The following is a 9,830-nucleotide window of genomic DNA, read 5'->3' as shown; positions in this document are numbered from 1 at the left end:
ACAATGCTGTTGAGAATCGATGATAAATTGACGTACAATCATTCCAATCCCATGCCACCTCCGTCACAAAATTGTCAGTAGCCGCAAACATGGGCAAAAAAGGGGACTCAGGTGCCAGCACTTCTACACATCTCCACAATGCAGCAATACTCTGTGTGGGAAGCACGTGAGTGCCCAGGGTCAGACTCGGTCCCAGCCTTCACCTTGTGTGACCCAAGGTGCCGCAAGTTACATAGCAATGGGAAATCCATGTGTCCCCACACAATTTATTCTGTGTAGGTGTCAGAAAGCTCAACACTGCAATGGGAAGTCTTTGAATTCCTGGGGCTCACCTATGGCAAAGTTTCACCCCGTCAAGTACCCCGATCCCACATTTCTACCCTAGTCAGTCAGTGTATTTGTGCAAGTTAGGTAAAACACCGCAATAGGAAGACTTTGTGCACCTTCACCATAGGCGAGACCAAGTAACTTAAAGATGGTATTACACATAAAGAAATCAGAGCGCCCAAACATGGCAGAGTTTCACCCCGCCAAGGACCTCGGCCCACATTTCTACTCTAGTCAGTCACTGTACTTGTGACAGATCGGTAAAACACTGCGATGGGAAGTCTTTGTGCACCGAAAGCATAGGCAGACCCCAGTAACATTTCTGTAGCAAGGGAATAGGCGGACCCCCGTAACATTTAGGTAGCAAAAGTATAGGGAGACCCCTGTAACATTTTTGTAGCAAAAGTATTCGCAGATCCCGTTAACATTTCTGTAGCAAAAGTATAGGCGAACCCCTCAAACAATTCAGTAGAAACTGCATTGGCAGACCGCTGTAACATTTCTGTAGCAAACATATAGGCAGACCCCAGTAACATTTCTATAGCAAGTGTATAGGCGGACCCCAGTAACATTTCTGTAGCAAAAGTATAGGCGAACCCTTGTAACATTTCTGTAGCAAGAGTATAGGCAAACCCCTCAAACCATTGAGTAGAAAAGGTATAGGCAGACTCCACTAACATTTGTGCAGCAAAAGTATAGGCGGACCCCAGTAACATTTCTCTAGCAAGAGTATAGGTGGACACCAGTAACATTTCCATAGCAAGTATAGGTGAAGTCCTCAAACCATTCAGTTGAAAATGCATAGACGGACCCCAGTAACATTTCTGTAGCAAAAGTATAGGCAGACCCCAGTAACGTTTTTGTAGCAAAAGTATAGGCAGACCCCTGTGACATTTCTGTAACAAAAATATAGGCAGACCCCAGTAACATTTCTGTAGCAAGAGTATAGGGAGACCCCATTAACATTTGTGTAGCAAAAGTATAGGTAGACCTCTGTAACATTTTTATAGCAAGAGTATAGGCAGACTCCAGTAACATTTCTGCAGCAAAGGTATGGGTGAACCCCTCAAACCATTCAGTAGAAACTGCATAGGCGGACCAAAGTAACATTTCAGTAGCAAAAGTATAGGCAGACCCCTGTAACATTTCTGTAGCAAAAGTATAGGCAGACCCCTGTAACATTTTTTATAGCAAGAGTTTAGGAGGACCCCAGTAACATTTCTGTAGCAAAAGTATAGGTGAACCTCTCAAACCATTCAGTAGAAACTGCATAGGTGGACCCCAGTAACATTTCTGTAGCGCAAGTATAGGCAGACCCCAGTAACATTTGTGTAGCAAAAGTATAGGTGGACCCCAGTTACATATTTTATAGCAAGAGTATAGGTGGACCCCAGTAACATTTCTGCAACAAAAGTATAGGCGAACCCCTCAAACCATTCAGTTGACACTGCATAGATAGACCCCAGTAACATTTCAGTAGCAAGAGTATAGGCGGAACCCAGTAACGTTTCTGTAGCAAAAGTATAGGCAGACCCCTGTATCATATTTTTATAGCAATAGTATAGGAGGGCCCCAGTAACATTTCTGTAGCAAAAGTATAGGCGGACCCCAGTAACATTTCCGCAGCAAAAGTATAGGCAAACCCCTCAAACCATTCAGTTGAAAATGCATAGGCGGACCCCAGTAACATTTCCACAGCAAAAGTATAGGTAAACCCCTCAAACCATTAAGTCGAAACTGCCGGACCCTAGTAACATTTCTGTTGCAAGAGTATAGGCGAACCCCAGTAACATTTCTGTAGCAAAAGTATAGGCAGACCCCTGTAATATTTCTGTAGCAAGAGTGTAGGCGAACCCCTGAAACATTGGTGTACCAAGAGTATAGGCGAACCCCTGAAAAAATTTGGTTACGAAGAGTGTAGGCGAAGGCTGAAAAATTAGTTAGATAGTATAGGCAAGGGCCAGAAAAATTGTTGTAACAAGAGTACAAGTGCACCCCTGAAAAATTGCTCAACCGTGAGGGCAGGTGAAACCCATAAACATTTCTTAAAGATGCAGCTCGCTGTTGCTTAATTTGTAACAGAGCCTGGAGGCAGCCCTGTAAAAAAAATTTGTTTCTGTTAAAGTATCAATACTTTTGAAAAGTTGAAAAATTGTAAAAAAAAAATTTAAACAGAGCCTTTTGGGCTACAGAAAAATTGGCAGTTCAGCGTGATGACATTTTGTTTTAGGAGGAGGAGGAGGAATAATATCCGAGAGTGATTGACAAAGCTAATTTCCCCTTTTTTTGTGGTGATAGAGGATGCATTTTTCTTCTGTTGCGGCGAAAAGATTCATTAGGTTTTGCTGCTTTCTGCCGGTGGAGAAGAGAAGTCTGGGGAAATGCAGCCTTTGTTCATATTTATCAGTGTAAGTAAGTCGGCACTGGCAGTTGACAGGCAGGTACGCTTATCCGTGATGATTTCCCCTGCTGCACTAAACACCCTCTCTGACAAGACGCTAGCGTCAAGACAGGCCAGCACCTCCAGGGCATACAGCGCAAGTTCGTACCACATGTCCAGCTTTGACACCCAATAGTTGTATGGAGTAGAGACATCACGGAAGACGGTGGTACGATCAGCTACGTACTCCCTCACCATCTTTTTACAGTGCTCCCTCCGACTCAGCTGTGAGTGGGGAGTGGTGACACAGTCTTGCTGGGGAGCCATAAAGCTGTCAAAGGCCTTGGAGAGTGTCCCCCTGCCTGCGCTGAACATGCTGCCTGATCCCAGCTCCTTCCCTGCTACTTGGCCCTCTAAACTGCATCTTCTACCACTAGCGCTGTCAGATGGTAACTTGAGCATCAGCTTTTCCACCAGGGCCCTGTGGTATTGCATTACTCTCGTACCCCTTTACTCTTCGGGAATGAGAGTGGAAAAGTTCTCCTTATACCGTGGGTCGAGAAGGGTGTACACCCAGTAATCCATGTTGGCCAGAATGCATCTAACGCGAGGGTCATGGGAAAGGCAGCCTAACATGAAGTCAGCCATGTGTGCTAGGGTACCTGTATGAAACACATGGCTGTCCTTACTAGGAAGATCACTTTCAGGATCCTCCTCCTTCATTTCCTCCTCAGGCCATACATGCTGAAAGGATGACAGGCAAGCAGCATGGGTACCCTCAGCAGTGGGCCAAGCTGTCTCTTCCCCCTCCTCCTCATGCTCCTCCCCCTCCACCTCCTCTTCCTCCTCCTCAACGCGCTGAGATATAGACATGAAGGTGCTCTGACAATCCAGCGACATACTGTCTTTCCCCGTCTCCGTTTCCGAGCGCAAAGCGTCTGCCTTTATGCTTTGCAGGGAACTTCTCAAGAGGCATAGCAGAGGAATGGTGACGCTAATGATTGCAGCATCGTCGCTCACCATCTGGGTAGACTCCTCAAAGTTTCCAAGGACCTGGCAGATGTCTGCCAACCAGGCCCACTCTTCTGTAAAGAATTGAGGAGGCTGACTCCCACTACGCCGCCCATGTTGGAGTTGGTATTCCACTATAGCTCTACGCTGCTCATAGAGCCTGGCCAACATGTGGAGCATAGAGGTCCACCGTGTGGGCACGTCTCACAGCGGTCGGTGCACTGGGAGATTAAACCGATGTTGCAGGGTCCGCAGGGTGGCAGTGTCCATGTTGGACTTGCGGAAATGTGCGCTGACCCGGCGCACCTTTCCGAGCAGGTCTGACAAGCGTGGGTAGCTTTTCAGAAACCGCTGAACCACCAAATTAAAGACGTGTGCCAGGCATGGCACGTGCGTGAGGCTGCCGAGCTGCAGAGCCGCCACCAGGTTACAGCCATTGTCACACACGACCATGCCCGGTTGGAGGCTCAGCAGCGAAAGCTAGCGGTCCATCTGCTCTGTCAGACTCTGCAACAGTTTGTGTGCCGTGTGCCTCTTCTCTCCTAAGCTGAGTAGTTTCAGCACGGCCTGCTGACGCTTGCCCACCGCTGTGCTGCCACGCCACGCGACACTGACTGCTGGCGACGTGCTGCTGACACATCTTGATTGCGAGACAGAGGTTGCGTAGGAGGAGGGGGAGGGTGGTTTAGTGGAGGAAGCATACACCGCCGCAGATACCAGCACCGAGCTGGGGCACGCAATTCTGGGGGTGGGTAGGACGTGAGCGGTCCCAGACTCTGACTCAGACCCAGCCTCCACTAAATTCACCCAATGTGCCGTCAGGGAGATATAGTGGCCCTGCCCACCTGTGCTTGTCTACGTGTCTGTTGTTAAGTGGACCTTGCCAGTAACCGCGTTGGTGAGGGCGCATACAATGTTGCGGGAGACGTGGTCGTGCAGGGCTGGGACGGCACATCGGGAAAAGTAGTGGCGACTGGGAACCGAGTAGCGCGGGGCCGCCAACATCATGTTTTTGAAAGCCTCCGTTTCCACAAGCCTATACGGCAGCATCTCCAGGCTGATCAATTTGGCCATGTACACGTTTAACGCTTGAGCGTGCGGGTGCGTGGCGGCGTACTTGCGCTTGCGCTCAAACAGTTGCGCTAGCGACGGCTGGACGCAGCGCTGAGAGACATTGCTGGATGGGGCCGAGGACAGCGGAGGTGAGGGTGTGGGTGCAGGCCAGGAGACGGTCGTGCCTGTGTCCTCAGAGGGGGGTTGGATCTCAGTGGCAGGTTGGGGCACAGGGGGAGAGGCAGTGGTGCAAACCGGAGGTGGTGAACGGGCATTGTCCCACCTTGTGGGGTGCTTGGCCATCATATGCCTGCACATGCTGGTGGTGGTGAGGCTGGTGGTGGTGGCTCCCCGGCTGATCTTGGCGCGACAAACCTTGCACACCACAGTTTGTCGGTCGTCTGCACTCTCAGTGAAAAACTGCCACACCTTTGAGCACCTCGGCCTCTGCAGGGTGGCATGGCGCGAGGGGGCGCTTTGGGAAACAGTTGGTGGATTATTCCGTCTGGCCCTGCCTCTACCCCTGGCCACCGCACTGCCTCTTCCAACCTGCCCTGCTGCTGCACTTGCCTGCCCCTCTGAAGACCTGTCCCCAGTAGGCTTAGCAAACCAGGTGGGGTCAGTCACCTCATCGTCCAGCTGCTCTTCCTCCGAATCCTCTGTGCACTTCTCCCTCGGACTTACTGCAATTACTACTACCTGAGTGATAGACAACTGTGTCTCATAGTCATCGTCCTCCTCACCCACTGAAAGCTCTTGAGACAGTTGCCGGAAGTCCCCAGTCTTATCCCCCGGACCCCGGGAACTTTCCAAAGGTTGGGCATCGGTTACGACAAACTCCTCCGGTGGGAGAGGAACCATTGCTGCCCAATCTGGGCAGGGACCCGAGAACAGTTCCTGGGAGTCTGCCTTCTCCTCAGAATGTGTCATTTTCATGGAGTGAGGAGGCTGGGAGGACTGAGAAGCAGCAGCCAGAGGATTCAGAGTTGCAGCTGTGGACGGCGTAGAAGACTGGGTGGTCGATAGATTGCTGGATGCACTTTCTGCCATCCACGACAGGACCTGCTCACACTGCTCAGTTTCTAATAAAGTTCTATTGCGTGGACCCCTTTAATTGTGAGATGAATCTGGGGACGCCAGAAACTTGCCTCTCTCCTAATCCCGCAGCAGTCGGCTGCGATACACCTGGACCAGGAGCTCGGACTGTGCCCACAGCCTGACTTCGGCCTCCGCGTCCTCGCCCCCATCCATGTCCTCTAGGCCTACCCCTACCCCTCAGCATGGTGTATTACGAGTAGAGCAGAAACAGAACGCTGTAATTAAATCTGACGCTTATTGGCCTGTCGTTGGAGGCTGACTTCGCTTACGGAACGCACAGCAGAGCCAGGAAACAATTATGCGCAAGGCTGGGTATTAATCAGTGACTACTCCCTCCAGCAGACACAGCGTAAACTGAAGACGGTCACAGGCAGCCCAAAAATAGTATATTTTTCAACTTTTTGGGAAAAAGCCCACTGCCTATATAGCCAGTATACCTCTTTCTATGCCTCACCAGTACTCCCCCTATTGCTCGTCAGTATCCTGTCAGTTTGCCTGTGAGCTCCATCTCCAGCCTTACTCTGCTTTGTAAGTTTTGTTGGTCTGTTCCACCTGCCTCTTCTGTCGGCACTCTGTCCCCTGTTAGTAGTTCCATCTGGGTAGTCGCCAGGTCCCTAGCCAGTGCAGGGACCACCGCCCAGTTGTCCGCCTGAGATTAGCCAGGGCAGAGGCAAGTAGGCAGGGACAGTGGGGTACGGGAAGATCAGGGCACCCCACCTGGCACTCGGGGGGCAGAGTGCCGTAACACACGCAGTAAACTGAAGACGGTCACAGGCAGCCCAAATATAGTATTTTTTTCCAATTTTTGGGAAAAAGCCCACTGCCTATATAGCCTGTATATGGATTTCCCTGTTGGAGGATGACTGTGGTTATTGAAAGCACAGTGCAGCCAGAAAAAATTATGCGCAAGGCTGCAGTAACACCTAGCTGGGTAATAGTGAGCGACTACTACCCCCAGCAGACACACAGTAAACTAAACACGGTCACAGGCAGCCCAAAAGTTGTTTTTTTTTCCAATTTTTTTGAAAAAGCCCACTGCCTATATAGCCAGTATATCTCTTTCCGTGTACCACTGTCCCTGCCTCACCAGTACTGCCCCTATACTCAGTAAAATGACTGCAGACTGAGGACGCTATGGTCTGCACGCCCGATATACAAAAAAATAAATAAATTGTGCAACACTGCTAAAAGCAGCCTCAACAGTACTGCACACGGTCAGATGTGGCCCTAAGAAGGACCGTTGGGGTTCTTGAAGACGAATATAACACCTAACACTCTCCCTATAGCGGCTACAGCAAGACAGCACTTTCCCTGATCTCTCTCAGCATGCATCTGTGGCGAGCCGCGGGCGGGGCAGATTTAAATACTCGGGTGTCATCTGATCTTCCCAGCCACTCACTGCAGGGGGGTGGGATAGGGCTGGAACTTCACAGGAGGAAGTTGTAATGCCTTCCCTGTGTTTCTATTGGCCAGAAAAGCGCGCACATTTCTCAGGGAAGGAAATGAAAGTGAGTGGAACACCGCGTGGTGCTCGTCTCGAGTAACGAGCATCTCGAACACCCTAATACTCGAACGAGCATCAAGCTCGGATGAGTACGCTCGCTCATCTCTAATTTTAACGCTTCTTCGCTGCCTTCTTGTTTTAATAGTTTAAACACTTTATTTTTTTGTTATTGCCTCCCTTACAGTCTTGTTGAGCCATACGTGGTTCTTTTGTTTTAAGGGTATGAACTGCGCACATGAGGTGATTAGAAAGTTTTTAAACTTTTATCATTTGTTGTCTGTACTGATATTGTTGAGGATGTTGTCCCAATTAATGTTACTGATAGTAGTTCTGAGCTGATCAAATTTGCTTCTCTAAAGTTTAGTTTTTTGTCGCTCCCTTGTAAGGTTTCTTATTGAATGACAGCTGGAAATTAATTATATTGTGGTCACTATTTCCCAAGTGCTCCTCAACCTGCACCCCCATTATTCGGTCTGATTTGTTAGTTAGTACTTAGTCCAAAGTGGCCCTCTCTCTAGTTGGCTCCCGCACAAGTTGGGTAAGGTAGTTATCTTTAATTATTCTCAAGAACTTGTCACCCTTGTGAGATTTGCTGGTTTTGTTTTCCCATTTTATATCTGGATAATTAAAGTCCCCCCTAATAATTACTTTATTGCGGTTTGACATCTTTTCTATCTGCCTAAATAATAAGATTTCAGTTTCTTCTGTTGCTTTTGGTGGTCTATAGAAATATAAATATCAATATTTTATTTTTTTTCTCCCTTTATTTCTACCCAGAGACATTCCATGTGCTCATCTCCAGCCCCTTTATCCTCCCATAGCCTTGGCATTAGGTACGATTTAATGTACAGACACACCCCTCCCTTATCTTTTGAAGAGATTCTAACCTTTTAAATTCACTGCACAATTGCACTTATCATCAAGCCATGTTTCCGTTATTACAACTATATCGTATTTTCATCAGTCATTCTCACTTCAAGCTCACCCACTTTGCTGATCAGACTTCTTGCATAGTTCCCCCAGGTACCTGAGGCCTCTCAAACGGTCTTTAGAAACACATCCATTACTAGAAACTCCTCAAAACCAGCCTAGATGACAAACTACTCCTATCACCCCACCCTCTTTTCTGTTTTTTCAGATTATTGTTTTATAGTTAAGGTTAAGTTCATTAATCCTTACAAAAGTTGAAAACTAGATTCCAATCAGATTCACAATTGATAATGTTAATGCTGTTGTGAATTGTAATTGACTGTTTCTTATGTGAGACCTGTGTGCCTCAATCACAATGTTTCATAACTTTTGTTTCATGCTTGACCCATCTGCATAGATATTCATTGTACATTACAGAATTGTTTGTATGCAACATACTTTAATAAAATAAATTGTTAAAAAAAAGCATCCCATTGCTATATATTTGTGTTTGTGGTATTGTTTATTTGTGCTTGAGAAAGACCATTACTAGGTCAAAATATTCCATTTTGGAACAATGAAGGTATATAGATTGGTTTTATTCACATCATATGCTGCCATTGATTTGTTACCATCTCTTATCTAGCTTGACATTCCTTCTCCAGTCACTGAGGGCATCTATGGATTTGCTTAGCCTGGTCTACTGAGGGTTGGTCTCCTCATCTGCCTCCAGTCTGCAGTGGTTCATCCATAGGAAGGAAGACATCCAAGTCTACCATGTGCTCTGCTTTGTTGCCTTGGTCTTACCTGTAGATTCTGTTTTTCATCTGCAGCCATTTCATCTGTAGCCATGTCTACTGCTCAATTCTAATCAGTTAGGAATAATGCTCCATCTCCTCTCACACTATATGCACTGCGATCAGTCATTACCACAGCTGTTTCATGGCAACTCCCTCTGTGCAGAGTTTTCTGCTACCTCATATATGGGAGACTTGTTTTACATTTTTGCTTTCTATAGGCTATTTCCACAGTGGTGGCTATCTTCTGGCCGCTGTAGTTGTGATGATCATCAATCAACCCTCAGCTGGGGATTCTGTACAGGTCTGGTTTTTCATCCTTTGAGGAAGGCTACTTATCCATCTCTGCAGCGCCTGTTACCTCTGACTACTCTAGTGGCACATGCCCCCAGCAGGAAAAGTGTTTTCTCACTTGGGAATGGCCCTATTTTTGCCTAAAATAGAACTTATATGTACTATGTACATCACTGCTTGTAATTTAAAAGGGCTGCTCTGCTGGCCTTTAACATAGCAGCTTAAGTTTGGGAAAGGGATGCGAGAGTGGGCTACGGGATCTTTAATTAAGAGATTTTTAATTTATTTTCTGCTTGTATTAAATACATTATATTTATTACTTTGCAGGTCTTGTGCTAATCTAGTTTTAGATATCATTTTTTATTTGTGTTAATGGGTATTGTTATGTTGACCTATATCGTAATTCAAATCGGCAAATAAATTTCTTAGGCTTTACATTGAGTGAATTATGGGCCAT

This window comes from Eleutherodactylus coqui, chromosome 8 (assembly GCF_035609145.1).
Source record: "Eleutherodactylus coqui strain aEleCoq1 chromosome 8, aEleCoq1.hap1, whole genome shotgun sequence".
Classification (NCBI taxonomy): domain Eukaryota; kingdom Metazoa; phylum Chordata; class Amphibia; order Anura; family Eleutherodactylidae; genus Eleutherodactylus; species Eleutherodactylus coqui.
The sequence above is the reverse complement of the archived record's forward strand: the minus strand, read 5'-3'. Positions refer to the sequence as shown.